The sequence below is a fragment of the Penaeus monodon genome, chromosome 29 (genome assembly GCF_015228065.2).
Source record: "Penaeus monodon isolate SGIC_2016 chromosome 29, NSTDA_Pmon_1, whole genome shotgun sequence".
Classification (NCBI taxonomy): domain Eukaryota; kingdom Metazoa; phylum Arthropoda; class Malacostraca; order Decapoda; family Penaeidae; genus Penaeus; species Penaeus monodon.
Window position 1 is genome coordinate 14,512,873 of NC_051414.1, and position 353 is coordinate 14,513,225.

Sequence of the window (353 nt, forward strand, 5' to 3'; positions counted from 1 at the left end):
AGTTTTGCTGGTCAGTGGACCATGACAACCATAATGACAGCGCGTTAGGAACCATTCTGCCATACGCCTTACCAGTTATAATATCAGTAATATGAAACCACACGTGAGCTTGCACGTTTTTTGTGTTTGTTTCAAATTTGAACCCAGCTTTTAGCGGCCCATGGTTACTGTGGCCGAAGATTGCTGTTTTTGCGTTATCTGGCCATGCGTCACATGGCACGCTATTTGATTAGCTATTTCACTTCAATTTCCATAGCTCGTAAGAAGAAAACAATCAACATTTCCACATTTGTTTCCAAAGAATATATATAATTGACTGTTGGGTTTCTTATTTGTTAATATAATTTATCATT